The sequence below is a fragment of the Mastigoproctus giganteus genome, chromosome 10, assembly GCF_048544385.1.
Source record: "Mastigoproctus giganteus isolate SK-2022 chromosome 10, ASM4854438v1, whole genome shotgun sequence".
Classification (NCBI taxonomy): Eukaryota; Metazoa; Arthropoda; class Arachnida; order Uropygi; family Thelyphonidae; genus Mastigoproctus; species Mastigoproctus giganteus.
The window spans coordinates 56,848,884-56,865,987 of record NC_143584.1 but is presented as its reverse complement, the minus strand read 5'-3'; the positions used below and the strand labels follow the sequence as shown (position 1 = coordinate 56,865,987).

The 17,104-nt window shown below is 38.7% G+C and overlaps 1 protein-coding gene across 1 annotated transcript in view; it reads right to left on the bottom strand.

Annotated features, from left to right (window-relative positions):
• Window positions 1–17,104, bottom strand: part of Maf1 (repressor of RNA polymerase III transcription Maf1) — a 296,764-nt gene that overhangs the window by 222,614 nt on the left and 57,046 nt on the right. The gene's annotated exons all lie outside the window — the stretch shown is intronic.

Genomic DNA, 17,104 nt, shown 5'->3' with positions numbered 1-17,104 from the left:
TTGCTTTTGCTTGAATGGTCATTAGACTCAGGGGCATTCACTTCTGAATCTAATTTTCCATCCATATTATTAACAGCTGTTCTACCTTTGATACCTGAATGCTGTTTTCTGATCGCTTGATCTTAAGTGCGTTGATCCTTTGACATGTTCTTTTATACGTGCACTGTCCTTTAAAATAGTAGTCGCAGTTGAAGCAGTGAGACCTAATTCCCCTACAATAGATGACAAACTTTGTCCTGCTTCATATTTCTTACTCATTTTCATCTTCATTTCTAAATCAATTTTGTTTTGTTTCCTGGCACTACCACCAGTTGCACTTTTCGTTGGTTGCTTTCCCTTCATCATTGTAATATGTAAATAGGAATTTCTGAAAATCTGTTTTTTTTATATGATTGAAGATATCAGTGAAGGGGGAACACTTTTCACCATAACAGCATAAAAATTGCAATTATCAGTATTATCACAAATGCAATAAGATTGAGTTTACTATCCATTTATAATTAGATGCACTAACAGAAAAGCCCAATAAACCGGAAAGTGCTAACTGATTTTATTGTTTCATGGTTGTGACCTCCCTCCACAAACGTGCTTTAGAAAAATATCACCAAGGCGTTCAAAATTCATTCTTATAATGGGAACATATAAAAGGGTAGTGCAATTTCCATTATAAATATGACCTTTTAGAGAGATAAATCGTTGGCAAAGGATGCAAAGAAAAACAGCAAAGAGTTCTTTACCTATGTAAACTCTAGAAGGAAAGGGATGAATCAGATTGGTCCACTGGATATTGATGGTTCAACTGTTGATGATCCTGCTCAGGTGGCGAACAAACTAAATGAGTATTTTTCATCTACATTCACGCGAGTTATTCAGAGAGGGGAATGCCAGAGGTGAATTAAACTCTGGCAGTGAGTTAGACGATTTTGTAATAACTAAGAGGAAAGTGGATGGGACATTGTTGAAGAAAAACATAAAAAAGGCACCCAGGGTGGGATCTACCCAGTTATATTAAAGGAGGCAGCAAAGGAAGTAAGCGAACCCTTAGGCCATAATTATGAGCACTTCCTTGAATTCAGGGGAGGTACCTATGGACTGGAGATGTGACCCCAATTCACAAAGGAGAATCAAAGGGTGACAAGTAATTACAGACCTGTTAGTTTAACTTTCTGTTCCAGGGAAATTAATGGAAGCACTGATTAAAAAGCACTGCAGGATCATCTAGACAAGACTTCAGTTATAGCTCGGACACAGCATGGTTTTTTAAAGGGAAGTCTTGTCTGACCAATTTGATTGGAAACTATGATGTGGTTACAAAGGAACTGGATGCAGAGAATAACTTTGATATCATATATTTGGATCTTAGAAAGGCTTTTGATACTGCTGCACATGTAAGACTCCTGCACAAATTGGAGCAGTGTGCCATTGGAGGCAAATTGCTGCTATGGATAAAGGGATGGTTGAGTGGGAGAAGACAGACAGTGGTAATCAATGGACACGAACTTGAGTTGTACTAATGGTCTCTTCGTGGACTAATGTTATTAGTGGAGTCCTCCCTCGGGGGTTCAGTGTTGGGTCCATTATTGTTTTCTGTATTTATAAACAATATTGATGATGGCATATCAGGCTTAATGTCCAAGTTTGCAAATAATACGAAGGTTGGCAGGGTTGTTAAGGACACTAATAACAGTACACTGCTGCAACAGGATCTAGAAAAGTTGAGCAGATGAAGTTTAACATTGACAAATGTAAAATACTACATATGGGAAGCAGTAACTCCAGAGTAATGTATCAACTCTGTGGTACAACACTGACAGTGGTAGAGAATGAAAAGGACCTGGGGGAAATTGTGCAGGCAGATATAAAGTTTTCTGAGCAGTGCAGATGGTCTGCAAGAGTAGCTCATGGTGTCTTGTCAATGATATAGAGGAATTTTTCTAGCAGGGATAAGGAGGTGATTATCCCCTTGTATAATGCAATGGTCAGGCCACACCATGAGTACTGTATACAGGTCTGGAGACCTCATTTTAAGAAGGGTGTAGAGCTGTTGGAACGAGTACAGAGAAGGGCAACAAGATTAGTGAATGGAACGAAGGGTTGCTCTTATGAAGAAAGGCTTATGTTTTGCAGATTACAGTGTCTCCAACAGGAGAGGAATTCTGTGTGTTATCAGACACTCAATCGAAAACACTGATGGATCCAATATCTTTCTATTTCAGAAGATTTAGGAGAAGTCTGGTTGGCCTGCCTCCCTAAAATGCACTTGTGCACACCTTCTCGATGGTAAGCCCTGTTACGTCACTTAGGTGGCAACAAATGTGTAGAGTGGTTCTCTTCAAGACGCCTATATAGGTGAAGAGATAAAACCAAACCCTCCAGCACATGACAGTAAGACGAAACAAATGGCCCCTAGTCCCCAGCAGCTTTCACTCCCCCTCTTATGGCAGAAAGAGGATCAGAGTTGAAGCAGAGGGTGCTAATAATGTCTGGCTACAACCAGGCTGCCATGCAAGGAAACTGAACTTGACTTGTTACAACGTAAGATCACTCATCGGTAAAGACAGGATATTAGAGCTGGAAAAGGAATTAGAAAATGTGAATTGGAATATCATCGGTTTGGCTGAAACAAGAAGAAGAAATGAATCATAAGTTTATCAAGAGGAAATCTACTGTACACCAATGGAAACAGTGAAAGGAGTGAAGGTGGAGTTGGCATTCTTGTCCATAAAGATATAAAAACAATATTTTGGAATTCAAGAGTTACATCACCAAGGGTGTCAAGACTACTACTCAGGATTTCGAAGAGGTATAAGCTAAGATTAAAATGATCTATGCACCAACAGAGCCATGATGAAGAAGAGGTTGAAGAAATGTACAACGAAATTGTCTTCTAGATGAACAGAAAACTCATTACACTATCATTATGGGGGACTTCAATGCTAAGATTGAAAAGAGACAAAACAGCGCAGAAAGGGGAACTAGAGGAAATTTTGGAATTGGTGAAAGAAATGAAAGAGGCGAAAGACTTGTGGAATTTTTAGAATCTCGAGGAATGTCAGTAATGAACCCTTTTTTCACGAAAAGGGAGAAATAAAAGTGTAAATGGAAAAGCCCAAATGGATTAACAACTAATGAAATCGACTTCATCCTCACTAACAGAAGATATATAGTGAATGATGTTACCGTCCTGAACAAGATAAATGTTGGAAGTCATCACAGAATTGTAAGATGCACACTTGATATAGATGTAAGAAAAGAAAGGAAAAAACTGACTCGAGTAAATAATACAAAGATCTTTCAGATAACAGTTGTTATTTGGTTTTCAGGAGCATTAGCAACTAAGGCCATATTGCTCCGGGGATATGCGGTGGTCATTCCCTGATCTCCCTGATCTTTCCGCATCCTCTGTATTTAGTGGTCACGGGCTTGAACCCCGGTCTAATCAAGAAGCATGTGCAACACCCTGCTGCTCCTGCCCACCTGGCTACCTCAGATAACAGAAGAGAAGAAAAAGCAGTATGTACTGGAACTTAAGAACAAGTTTGAGCTTCGGCAGATTGCTCAGGACCAAGATATCGAAGAGGAATGTAACAACTTTCTGAAAGTGATAAAGCCCAAGAAACCTATAAGTAAAAAGAAATCCAAAGAAGAAAAAAATAGTCAAGAACACTTTTCATGATGAACAAAAGACGACAAATGAAGAGCAAGGAAAACGCTGACGGGGAAAAAATTGAGTATACTGAGTTAGGCAAAGCCATTAGAAAGAGACTCAGAGAGGACATAAGAAAATTTAATACAAGAAAAGTAGAACACTTTCTGAAAGTGATAAAGCCCAAGAAACCTATAAGTAAAAAGAAATCCAAAGAAGAAAAAAATAGTCAAGAAACACTTTTCATGATGAACAAAAGACGACAAATGAAGAGCAAGAAAAACACTGACGGGGAGAAAACTGATTATACTGAGTTAGGCAAAGCCAATAGAAAGAGACTCAGAGAGGACATAAGAAAATTTATCACAAGAAAAGTAGAACAAGTATTAAAGGAAAACAAAGGATTTAAATCAGCAGCCATGAGCAGTAATACAGAAAGACAAATGATACTGAAACTAAAGAATAGCGATGGTGTACTTATAAATAGCAGACAATGCATAATTCAAATAGCAGAAGACTACTATAAAGAGTTATACAAGGAGCAAGGGAATGATGCCAGCAGTGGGGAAGATGGATCGCAAATCAGCAACACATACAACATACCTGATATCCTTCCTGATGAGGCAGAACCTGCGTTGAAGAAAATGAATAATCAGAAAGCCCCAGGGGAAGATGAAGTTACTGTAGAATTGTTAAAATTGGGAGAAAGAGATATGACACAAAACCTGGCAAGAGTTTTCACAAAATGCATTAGAAAAGGTGTGACACCTAAGGAGTGGAATAATGCAATCATAATTTTGGTGCATAAGAAATTATAGACCAATTAGCTTGTTATCCCACATCTACAAGTTGTTCACATGGGTTATTACTAACAGATTAGAAAGAATACTTGATGAGAATCAACCAAAAGAGCAAGCTGGCTTTAAGACAGGATTCTCAACTATGGATCACCTTCACGTGATGTCACAGCTAATGGAGAAAGCAAATGAATATAAAACACCATTATGCCTGGCATTTGTGGATTATGAAAAGGCATTTGACTCCATACAGCATAAGGTGTTTTGGGCACTGGAAAGACAAGGCATAGATATCCCATATAGTATGATTTTGAAGAAAATATATGAGAATGCTATATCCTTTATTAGACTAGACAAAGACAGTAGTAAATTTAAAATTGAGAAAGGAGTTCGACAAGGAGACACTATCTCTGAAGTTGTTTATTGCTGCCTTTGAGGAAGCTTTCAGAAGATTAGGAGTCTATGTGAATGGAGAGTACCTAAACCATTTACGATTTGCAGATGACATTGTGGTCATAAGCCACGATCCCAAAGAATTAAATGAAAATCTTAATCAGTTATGCAAAGTTAGTAAGAATTTTGGAACAAAAGATGAATATGGATAAAACAAAAGTAATGATGAACAAGTATGCCACAGAAAGGGATATAATGATTGAAGGAGCAGTAATTGAAAAGGTGGAATCATATACTTATCTGGGCCAAGTCATTAGCCATAATAACGATAAATGGCTGGAAGTCAAGAGAAGAATAAATTTTGGATGGACAGCATTCAGGAAATATAGTCACATACTGAGGAGCAATATCCCAATTTGTCTGAAACGTAAAATAATGAACCAATGTATACTCCCCACCATGACTTATGGAAATGAAACTTGGGCATTCACCAAAAGAATGGAAGAGAAGCTGAGAACTACACAGCAAAGAATGGAACAAATTATATTGGGAATCAGACTGTTAGATAAGAAGAGAAACACATGAATTAGGCAGCAAACTCAAGTAAAGGACATTCTTATCAAAACTAAAGAACTAAAATGGTCTTGGGCAGGACACATAGCTTGAAGACATGACGACAGATGGACTAAGAAAATAACAGAATGGTACCCAAGAGGAGCTAAGAGAAAACCTGGAAAACAACAACAACGTAGATGGACAGATGAAATTCATGAGTTTGTGGGTAGTAAATGGATGGCCACTGCACAAAATAGAAGGAACTGCTTTATTTTCTGCTTTATTAGTTTAAATTGTCATATTAACTTTTTTCTAGAGTAGCTTTATATTCCTAGTTACGATACTTAGTTTAAAGTTTAACTTAGACAGAGATTCTGCAGATATTACTTAGTATCGGTAACGGTATCAAATCCACGTGTCACAATTTGAACGAGAGGTCTTTTTTTTTTTTTTTAACCAAATTTAGTCGATTTATTAACCAATTGTTATATCAAATTATCTTCTATAAGTAGATTATAGACCTAGTCAGGATCCTTAGTTTATTTTAAATTGAGATAGCGAGATTTCGAAGCTAATCAATACTTACGAGTCCGTAGAAATACCGTTCGTGAATTCCCGCCATTTTTACACGATAGCATGAGCTTAGTGTAGTAAAGTTCATAATATAATATTGTCAATTAATCAGTAAATCTATTAATCTTGATAAACTTTATTGTCAATTAAATTGTATTTTTAACTCTATAAATATATATAACGACTTAATCGTAACAAATAATTAATACATAACTATAGTGGTACACGTGACACGGAAGTTGCATAAAGGGAACACTAGATACCGAAAAAAAAAAAAAATATATATATATATATATAACATAACTGTTTGGGATATAACTTAAGGATTTAAATTTTTGTTTTAAATTTTATTGAATTAAATTAGAATCATGACTCTGACCAGAGCAGCAAAGCAAAAGGCTCAAGCTAATGGGAGTGCTGTGGTTCAGGGGAGAACTGAGGGGGGCAGTTGCCCTCTGAATCACAGCCTATTAAAATGCACTACTTGCTTGATGTTTGTGGAGCAGTCCGGTACGGGACATGATACTGCCATGGAGGATGTCTTTGTGTGCGCGCGCGCGATGCAAGGAGTGTAAAGATATCAGGCGACAAATCAGCGTTGTTATGGGCCTATATGAGAGCTTGAAGGACAGGGTGCCCTCGAAGGATTAAAAGTGAGGACCCATCAAGCTCTCAGCTGCACACACCAATGTCAGAGCTTGCACTTGGTCATCACGCAACACAGCGGCAGCCCCAAGGCAGAATGCACTGGTCCCAAAGGAACTAGTAGTTGTTGGTGACTATTGTCAGGGAAACGGGAAACATGCTTTGTAAAAAGGATAGGTGGAACAGGACCAGGGTATATCTGCCAGAGGCAAAGGTTGATGACGTTGTAGAGCGGATAACATCTTTTAAGGGCACAAAAGGTGATATAGTTGTACACGTTGGCACTAATGATATTAAGAGTAGGAGACCGGAGGAATTACTTAACAAGTACAGGCCACTGTTGAAAAAAAGCCATGAATTAGGGTTGAATTTGAAAGTCTGAAATGTAATTCTGCCCAGACACGATAGGAGGGAGTATATGATGAGAGCCTTGTCGATCAATTCGGCCCTGGAGGGATTGTGCAAAGGCTCAAGGGGTAGAATTTTTTTCAGCCTGGACTGTACTTGTTAACAGGAGAGATTGCTTCTACAGGGATGGGATACACTTAAATAGAAAGGGTGCAAGAATTTTTGCTGATGCTGTCGAGGCAGTGTTAGGTGGGTCGGAAAACTGCTAGTTGGGGGGGATACAAGGACTAATAGATTAACAGTAGCCACTGGCAGAGGTGGAAGTGATTCTTGCACTGCTTCTATTCAAATGAGCAGAAGTCTGAAAAACAAGATGCAGGATATTTCAGAGACTGCTGGTAGTCATTGCGGTACAAGTAAACACATGGGTTGTGTTAGAGTAGCTAAGAATAGAAACAGGTGCATGTATACCTGCGTGTACACCAATGCTAGGAGTTTGGTAAATAAATTTGATGAATTTGAGGTATTGCTCAAAACATCAAAGGCAGATATTGTTGGGATATCAGAGACGTGGTATCACACAGATATAAGTAATGCGGAACTGGAATTTGGGGAATACAATGTGTATAGAAAGGATAGACAGGACAGGAGGGGAGGAGGGGTTATGCTATTAATTAAGAAACACATAAAGTCCAAGGAAGTGAAGCCAGTCGACATCGATGGACAGGGCAGTGTCGAGTCAGTTTGGTGTGACATAAGCATAGGGAAATCAAAATTGAGAGTAGGAGTGTGCTATAGGCCTAATGACTCTGATGAGTATAATAATATATTGTACAGGGAAATAGAGTGGGCCAGTAAATCAGAGAGTCTTATAATGGGGGATTTTAATTTCCCAGATATTGACTGGAATTTGTGGGTTGGTCACTCGCACACTAGCAAGGCTTTTGTGGATTTATTGGATGATTTTCTACATCAGCATGTTCGTGAGGCAACAAGAGGGAGCAATACTCTTGATCTGATTATCAGTAGTGATTCTTCATGCATTAAGAACCTGCAGATAAATGAACCACTAGGTGGCAGTGATCACAGTGTGTTGAAGTGGGATTTACTCAAGGAGGTAACTACCATCAGAGGTAAAGGGAAGGGTTTCTGTTTTCGTAAAGGCGACTACGATGGTCTGAGACAGTATTTAAATTCTATACAGTGGGACCAACTGATGATGTTACCAACAGCAAACTCAAAATGGGAAGCATTCAAGGAACTAATCTTGGAGGCTACCAGGCTTTACATACCAACTAAGAAATATTGTTCAAGGTTTAGGCCTAAATGGTTGTCAGATGAACTAATGAGACATGTGGCAGAGAAGAAAAATGCATGGGATACATACAAATTAATGGGTGACATGGAAGCCTATGATAGATATAAGTTGGTCTGTAACCAAGTCACAAAGGAGATTAGGCAGGCAAAGGCAGACTACGAAAAATCCTTGGCAAAGGATGCAAAGAAAAACAGAAAAGAGTTCTTTACATACTTGAACTCGAGAAGGAAAGGGATGAATCAGATTGGTCCACTGGATATTGATGGTTCAACAGTTGAGGATCCTGCTCAGGTGGCTAACAATCTAAACGAGTATTTTGCATCTACATTCACGCATGAGGAGTTATTCAGGAAGGAGAATGATGTAGGTAAAGTAAACATTGGCAGTGAGCTGGATGATTTTGTAATAACTGAGAGGAAAGTGGAGGAGAGATTGTTGAGGATAAACATAAAAAAGGCACTTGGGGTGGATGGGATCTATCCAGTTATATTAAAGGAGGCAGCAAAGGAAGTATGCAAACCCCTAGCCATAATTATGAGAGCTTCTTTGGACTCGGGGGAAGTACCCATAGACTGGAGATGTGCAAATGTAACCCCAATTCACAAAGGAGGATCAAAGGCTGACACAAGTAATTATAGACCTGTTAGTTTAACTTCTGTTCCAGGTAAATTAATGGAGGCACTGGTTAAAGAAGCACTGCAGGATCATCTAGACAAGAATTCAGTTATAGCTCAGACGCAGCATGGTTTTGTTAAGGGCAGGTCTTGCCTGACCAATTTGATTGGATACTATGATGTATTCACAAAAGAACTGGATGCAGGGAATAACTTTGATATTATATATTTGGATCTTAGAAAGGCTTTTGATACTGTTGCACATGGAAGACTGCTGCACAAATTGGAGAAGTGTGGCATTGGAGGCAAATTGCTGCTATGGATAAGGGGATGGTTGAGTGGCAGAAGACAGAGAGTGGTAATCAATGGACACTGCTCAACGTGGACTAATGTTATTAGTGGAGTTCCTCAAGGTTCAGTGTTGGGTCCATTGTTGTTTTCGGTGTTTATGAATGATATTGATGATGGGATATCAAGTTTAATGTCTAAGTTTGCAGATGATACAAAGGTTGGCAGGGTCGTTAAGGACACTACTGACGCTATGCTGCTGCAACAGGATCTGGAAAGGTTGAACAGATGGGCTGAGAGGTGGCAAATGAAGTTTAACATTGACAAATGTAAAGTACTACATATGGGAAACAGTAACCCCAGAGCAATGTATCAACTCTGCGGTACTACACTGACAGTGGTGGAGAATGAAAAGGACCTGGGGGTAATTGTGCAGGCAGATATGAAGTTCTCTGAGCAGTGCAGACGAGCTGCAAGAGTAGCTCATGGTGTCTTGTCAATGATATACAGGAATTTTTCTAGCAGGGATAAGGAGGTGATTATTCCCTTGTATAAGGCAATGGTTAGGCCACATCTTGAGTACTGTATACAGGTCTAGAGGCCTCATTTCAAGAAGGATGTAGAGCTGCTGGAACGGGTACAGAGAAGGGCAACAAGATTAGTAAATGGAACAAAGGGTTGCTCTTACGAAGAAAGGCTTAAATTTTGCAAATTACAGAGTCTGGAGACTAGGCACCGGCGAGGTGATCTGATAGAGGTGTATAAGGCTTTGAATGGTTTGAGCATGCTCAATGCCAATGGGATTCTTCATCTTTCTCAGAATAATCACCTCAGAGGGCATAAATTCAAACTGAGGAAGGACGGATGTCGGATAGATGTGCGGAAATTTGCCTTTGGCCAGCGGGTGGTTGGTTGGTGGAACCGACTTCCATCACTTGTTGTTGAAGTTGATAGCCTAAACAAATTTAAAGCTCAACTGGACAGGTATTTCGAACGAATGGAGGGGTGAAATGGGAGAGGGGTTTTTTTTTTTTTTTTTTTTTTTTTTGGCTGATGCTGAATAAGCTTGCTTTCTTGCATCATATGCCTCTACTAATGCTAATGCTAACTGGAAAGTTGCTGGAAAGGCCTTCATCCTGCAGTGGATTGAAAATGGCTGATGATGATGATGATCAAAGCCTTGAATGGTTTGAGCATGCTCAATGTGGATGGGATTCTTCCTCTTGCTCAGAATAATCACCTGAGAGGGCATAAATTCAAATTGAGGAAAGACAGTTGTAGGATAGATTTGCAGAAGTTTGCCTTTAGCCAGCGGGTAGTTGATTGGTGGAACAGACTTCCATCTTCTGTTGTGGAAGTTGATAGCCTAAATAAATTTAAGGCTGAGCTGGACAAGTATTTTGAACGAATGGTGGGGTGAAATGGGAACAGTTTTTTTTTTTGGCTGATGCTGCATAAGCTTGCTTTCTTGCATCATATGCCTCTACTAATGCTAATGCTAAATAGCTTAGTAATATAGCAAAATTTTCAACTTCCAAGGACCTGGAATGAATTACAAAAAAAAAGTGTTACTGGGTTCACATTATGATATTTTCACGATAGCTCCATTTATTCTTATAGGATGCAAAATACATTTCCACGATTTTTTGAAGTTTGCACCGACCGGTAAAAACTTACGTAAAGTCAAATTTCCGTAAGTTGAGTAGTGCGTAAGTCGAGGAGTTCCTGTATGCTGCTGATTTATAAAACAGTCAATCCAATAAATCCAAAAACGTCTTGCTACTGTGTGAATGATCCAACCCACAAGTTCCAGTCAATAAATATCTGTAAAAAAATCCCCCAATTATTGGACATTCTGATTTACTGGCTCATCGTTTTGTTTGTTTGTTATTTGGAGCATTAGCAACTAAGGCCATATTGCTCCGGGAATATGTGGTGGTCATCACTTGACCTTTCCGCGTCCTCCGTATTTGGTCCTGGCTCATCAAAACAGAAATTGTGATTGTTAATTTCAATTATAATTTCTATTTCTCTGTATAGTTGTTTATTAGACTCATCACAGTCATTATTCTTAAGGGATGCAAAATACGTTTCCACGATTTTTTTAAGTTTGCACTATCCGGTAAAAACTTACGTAAAGTCGAATTTCCGTAAGTCGAGTAGTACGTAAGTTGAGGAGTTCAATACTACTCTCATTTTCATTTTCTTCATTTTTCTCAATGTCTATATCTAACTGAATATTGCACTGGTTGGTGCATTATAGCCTTAGTTGCTAATGCGCCAATAAAATCCAAACCAAATCCAAATATTGCACTGGCCATCCACTGCCTTAGATTTAACATGCTTCTTGACTAAGCGCACACTCCTCTCCCTCACCACCAATATGCAACCAGACCTTCTGATTCTGCAACTGATTTTTTGATAGGTTAATTGTTTGAGAAGATATGTCATTTTATATAGTAAGTTTCATCCAATAGGGAAGCATAGCAAAAGGAAAAATCAAGTCGTTTTGCTTCTAAATTTTGATTCATTCAAGTAGGGTGGTTGATGCCTTAAATGAAATGTTCAGACTTCCCAATCCTGAGTTGAGAGGAAAACAAATCTGAAAAACAATTGAGGGAAGTTGAGGGGGGGGGGGTTAAATATTGGAACTGGCTTGCTTGTGACAGATCAGGGTTGGAGACAATGAAAACTATCTTTGAATCTCTTCTAAATTCTCAATAATTTCAATAATTATTGGGATTATTTCTGACAGAATCACAATTATTGGCCAAACCAATTTCTTTCGCTCAGAGGTGGTACTTGGGCATATGTCTGCTCTTATATTCTCAGTCACTCATGTAGTCATTTGGAATCTCCTCTTTTCGATCTTTTCTGACTTAAAATCTCCCCCACCCCCACACTGCCATGAGATGGCAGGCAACAACATGCATACTGCCAAAGGTAACAAGGTAAGAATCCTGCATACACTGGAGGAAAAATCAATTCCAGTCAATGCCAGCCAGCATATCCTGTACCACTGGGAGCCCAAACCAGTGGTACCAGAAAAAAAAAAAAGAAAAGGAAAAAGGGGAAAAAAAAGTAAATAAAGTTAAAAAATAAAAACAAATAAAATAAAATTAAAAAATAAAATCAAATAAAATAATATACATGAATAAAAGAGAATGGGCCTGTGGCACTAGTTTCCATAGTTTGCAAAAGAAGAATACAGTAGAACCAGTGAATACGGTAACTAAATGAATTTTAACACAGTAAAAAAGCTTTAGGGGTAACGAACCCCCTTCCTCCACTCAGTACATACACACAGAAATGTAAACATAACATAAAACATTAGGAATGGAATAAACTAAATAAGCAGTGTGTGTGCTCAGATTGCTGCAAGAGTAAAGCACACGTGAGAGTGTTCAATCACTTACTATGTCAGATCAGGTGACTGTTGTTGGTACCCGGCACATATATGGGATGACTGCCAGTGTTTGTTGTGCTTTAACACTACAGACCCCAAAATTGGGCGTAGTCTTGTACCTCTACTGCAGTGGTGTCCAACCTATGGCCAGCTGGCCGGATCCGGCCCACGATTAATTTTTATAATGCCCGCACAAAAAGTGAACTAAAACAGCATCGATCGCTACTGCATGTACAGGCATGCAAGTGTCCAGCTCGACTGTGTCAAACAGGTACATGTGATTCAGTGCAGTCATATGTACGCTAAATACAGTTGCATTTTGATATAGCTTGTTCATTGCATTGAATTAATTATTAATCTGTATTGAATTTAAAAAATCATTCTTTTTAAGAGGAAAATCAATTTGGAGTGTTGTGTTTTTGATCCAAGGTGGACCGAAGACTATTTCTTCATTAATTACCACAAAAGAGCAGTGTGTTTGGTGTGTCGGGAGACTGTGTGAGTTTTTAAAGAATATAATTTAAAACGACACTGATTCCAATTAGCATTAGCATTAGTAGAGGCATTTGATGCAAGAAAGCAAGCTTATGCAGCATCAGCCAAAAAAAAAACCACTTCCACTTCACCCCTCTGTTCGTTCAAAATACCTGTCCAGCTGACCCTTAAACTTATTTAGGCTATCAACCTCCACCACAAGGGATGGAAGTCTGTTCCACCAACCAACCACCCGCTGGCTAAAGGCAAATTTCCGCACGTCTATCCTACATCTGTCTTTCCTCAATTTGAATTTATGCCCTCTCAGGTGATTATTCTGAGCTAGAGGAAGAATCCCATCAGCATTGAGCATGCTTAAACCATTCAAGGCTTTATACACCTCTATCAGATCACCTCGCTGGTGCCTAGTCTCCAGACACTGTAATTTGCAAAACTTAAGCCTTTCTTCGTAAGAGAACCCCTTTGTTCCATTCACTAATCTTGTTGCCCTTCTCTGTACTCGTTCCAGCAGCTCTACATCCTTCTTGAAATGAGGCCTCCAGACCTGTATACAGTACTCTAGGTGTGGCCTGACCATCGCCTTATACAATGGAATAATCACCTCCTTATCCCTGCTGGAAAAATTCCTGTATATCATTGACAATACTCCATGAGCTACTCTTGCAGCCTGTCTGCACTGCTCAGAGAACTTCATATCTGCCTGCACAACCACCCCCAAGTCCCTTTCATTCTCTACCACTGTCAGTGTTGTACCACAGAGTTGATACGTTGCTCTGGGGTTGCTGTTTCCCATGTGTAGTACTTTACATTTGTCAATGTTAAACTTCATTTGCCACCTCTCAGCCCATCTGCTCAACCTTTCCAGATCCTGTTGCAGCAGCATAGTGTCAGTAGTGTCCTTGACAACCCTGCCAACCTTTGTATCGTCTGCAAACTTGGACATTAATCCCGATATACCATCATCAATATCATTTATAAATACAGAAAACAATAATGGACCCAACACTGAGCCCTGAGGGACTCCACTAATAACATCAGTCCACGATGAGCAGTGTCCATTGATTACCACTCTCTGTCTTCTCCCCCTCAACCACCCCTTTATCCATAGCAGCAATTTGCCTCCAATGTCACACTGCTCCAATTTGTGTAGCAGTCTTCCATGTGCAACAGTATCAAAAGCCTTTCTAAGATCCAAGTATATAATATCAAAGTTATTCCCTGCATCCAGTTCTTTTGTGACTGCATCATAGTATCCAATCAAGTTGGTCAGGCAAGACTTCCCCTTAACAAAACCATGCTGTGTCTGAGCTATAACTGAAGTCTTGTCTAAATGATCCTGCAGTGCTTCTTTAACCAGTGCCTCCATTAATTTTCCTGGAACAGAAGTTAAGCTCACAGGTCTATAATTACTTGTGTCAGCCTTTGATCCTCCTTTGTGAATTGGGGTCACATTTGCACATTTCCAGTCTATGGGTACCTCCCCTGAGTCCAAGGAAGCTCTCATAATTATGGCTAAGGGTTTGCTTACTTCCTTTGCTGCCTCCTTTAATATAACTGGATAGATCCCATCCACCGCGGGTGCCTTTCTTGTGTTTATCTTCAACAGTTTCTCCTCCACTTTACTCCCAGTTATTTCAAGATTCTGTAGCTTACTGCTAGAGTTGAATACACCTCTGGCATTCCCCTCGCTGAATAACTCCTCATGTGTGAATGTCGATGCAAAATATTCATTTAGTATATTCTAAATCATAGATCTTATGATCAACATAAAGGAGTGCTGCAAAAAGAAAAGTGTTCAAAGTTACAAAATGAATTATGAAAACAACAAAACATACAGAAAACGTATCAGCCAATAAATTTATCTCCTGTATGTGCCAGTTATCAAGTTGCACATTTGATTGCTTTTGAAAGTAAACCGTTCGATGATGGTAAATTTGTTAAGCGTTGTTTGTTAAAAGTTGTGGAAGAAATTTGTCCAGAGAAACGAACAATGATACAAAACATTAGTCTCGACAAACAATTATGCAAAGAGTAGAAGATATTGGAAAGAATTAGTTCGAACAACTTTTGGAAAACAAAAAACAAATGAAATATTTTAGTGTGGCACTGGATGACAATAATGGTGTAAATGACACAGCCCAATTCCTCATCTTCATACATGGAATTAATGATAATTTTGTACCAGTTGAAGATTTAGCTGATCTACAGAGTATACACGGAACAACTACAGATGAAAACCTCTTGAAAATTTTTGCCAATCTATCGAAAAGTTAGGATTAAATATTAAAAACATGGTAGGAGTAACAACTGGCGGTGAAAAAAATATAATTGGTAAAAACATTGGGCTTACGGGTAGAATAACCAAGAAAATGATAGATATCGGGGCTGAAACTCAGATTGGAATTCACTGCATTGTGCATCAAGAAGCTTTTTATGGGAAAGTATTGGATCTCCAACACTTTATGAAGTGGTTATTTCAATTGTAAATTTTACAAGATCACATGGCCTTAATGTGGCTGTTGAATCATCACGAAATGTTTCAACACAGAATAAGGGAAACCAATAAAACAACTATCAAATATGGAGTGGCTGTTTGATCTTGCAATTCATACATACATTTCTAGCCATTTAAATGCTCTTAATTTAAAACTAAAATGGAAAGGAAAATTGGTCTGATTTGTTCAGTGACATCAAATCATTTCAGAATAAGTTATTATTTAAATCCCAGTTGAGCAAGACAATTTAGTTCACTTTGAATGTTGTACTGAGCTAAAGGAGAAACACATTTCCAAAGAATCGTTGCCTTTTGTTATTACAATTACTTTTTGACAAGTTTGAAAGTCGATTTTCTGATATAAAATCCCATGAAAAAACATAAGCTTTTGTTTGAGAACCCACCCATTTACTTCTATAGCTGAAAACTATAATCCCAGATTGCAACTTAAAATTATTGATCTTCAAGCAAAAATAAGTATATAGACTGCAAAAATAAACTATTTGATTGCAAGGCTTTCCCATCTGAAGATTTTCTGCTAATAAAAGAAAATGCATGAAAATGGCTACTTTGTTCGGATCAATGTATGTTTGCAAGCAGAATTTTTTTTTTTTTTTCACTCGTAAAATCAAATAAATATTTAAAAAGAAACAGAATCCTAAACACGAGAGGTATTAGATCCTATAGTAACGTGCATGGGTTGAAGATTGAGAAGAAGAAAGAAGATATTTGTTGACATTACACTTGATTCTGTGCACTGTAATTTTCAGGAAATACCTATGAAGGAAGGTTGTTCCAGAAAACAACAGTTGAATGAATAAACGAGGAAGATGAAAAGTTGGTTCTGTGAGTTTGAAGATGGACAGTAAATGGATGTTGGTTTGTGGCGGCACGTGTTCTGACTGTTCTGAAAGAGAGAGCGGGAATTATAGAAACCAATTCAGAAGAACAGTGCCCATGGAAGTATCTGTAGAAGAGGCATGCAGTAGAAACAGTACGTCTATGAGACAGCGAGTGCAGAGACTTCGTTAGAGATAAGTCATTAATTAGCATAACTGCCCTCTTCTGAATAGAATCTAGAAGCCTAGGAGAGGTTTTGGGGGCACCACCCCAGATGTGGGAACAATATTCCATGGTAGGGCGGATTTGCGATTTGTACAAAGTGAACACGTATTTGGAAGAAAAGTAACACTGAGAGGAAAAGAGAAAACCAAATTTTTTTGGATGCTGAGGAAGCAATATTTGTAATATGCTTGTGCCAAGAGGGATAGAAGCAGTGGTGGGATTCAGCCAGTTCACGCCGGTTCGGCAGAACCGATACCTAATTTTTTGTTGAGTTCGGCAAACCGGTTGTTAAAATGGCACTTGTGATCAGGGTTCTCTCTAAGGTGCGCGACTAGGCAGCCACCCAATGTGGAAATCACAAATAACAGCATATTCCAAGTGCCCATAGTAATGTTCATTCTGTCCATAGGTAAAAAAATTAGACGGAACTATGCTTGTAATATTTATTTATTCATTTCATAAAACTC